Here is a 1,131-nt window from a genome sequence, read left to right on the forward strand (position 1 = left end):
ACCTTGGTTATATCTGCAGACACCGTGTTCTTTGGTGCATATGAGCAACTTGTCAACAGTGACACCAGAATGTGGGAAAACTGTTTTTACCTTGTGCCTGTCACATCTGTGATCTGTGCCTGTAGACTGAATGAGGAACTAGAAAAGCACTCAGAGTGCAGACCTCCACCAAGTAAGTGATATTCCCTCCCCCTCTGCATCAGATTTTACAGCCTGCATCACAATTAGGTTATTTGCATCACTATCATTATTAGATTATATACGCCTTCATCATGGAGACACTGTGGTGTATTTATTTCGTTTTTATTTTGTACCAAGGCAGAATATAATGTTTTTTGTATTTTTCACTTTCTTTTTTTCCAACACAGAACATCAATTTCAACTTTAGAATTACAACAATATTTAGCAAGTAGAACAATATGTGCTTTCCAGCCACCAGATGGCGCTATTTTCACCGTCTTTAGAAATTGGAATTGCTGCTGAGGCTGTCAGAAGATAGACTATTTATTATTTTATCCACTTTGCTTCAACTGATCACCACAAAAATGTTAGCATCTGTTCCTTGTCCCATTATCCACCTTTCCTGAAAAACTTAATCAAAATCCGTTCATAACTTTTTGAGTTATTTTGCAGACAAACAAACAAACAGACCAACGCCGGCGAAAACATAACCTCCTTGGCGGAGGTAATAAAAAATGCGATGTTACTGCAGGTGTAGATGCACGCAGAAGCCACCGCGATCAGAGTGCAGGTTGGCCAGAGCTCAGTTTGTCCGGACCACATTTAGAGGAGGTACACTACAGCAGCTGACTTTAGAAAATGAAACCTTAATGATTTTAGTAAAGTTTAAAAAAAAAACGATAACTTTGTTGGCACAGGATTTCTTTTGTCACACTGACGATCAGAGTAACATTTCAAACATCACACACAAACCACACAGGTGAGAAGCCATTTACTTGCACAACATGTGAGAAAGCTTTGAGATGTAAAAGTAGCCTGACGACCCACATGAGAATCCACACAGGTGAGAAGTCATAACTCTCCACGACCTGCAGGAAAAGAAACTTTGATGTGTCTCAAGTAAAAAGGCATATAAGATCTCACACAGTCAAGTGGCCTTGTGTTTTAAAA

General features: G+C 39.3%; 1 protein-coding gene across 2 annotated transcripts in view; it reads left to right on the forward strand.

Annotated features, from left to right (window-relative positions):
- Positions 1-1,131, forward strand: part of LOC126385587 (zinc finger protein OZF-like) — a 98,696-nt gene that overhangs the window by 12,394 nt on the left and 85,171 nt on the right. The gene's annotated exons all lie outside the window — the stretch shown is intronic.

This window comes from Epinephelus moara, chromosome 24 (genome assembly GCF_006386435.1).
Source record: "Epinephelus moara isolate mb chromosome 24, YSFRI_EMoa_1.0, whole genome shotgun sequence".
Taxonomy (NCBI): domain Eukaryota; kingdom Metazoa; phylum Chordata; class Actinopteri; order Perciformes; family Serranidae; genus Epinephelus; species Epinephelus moara.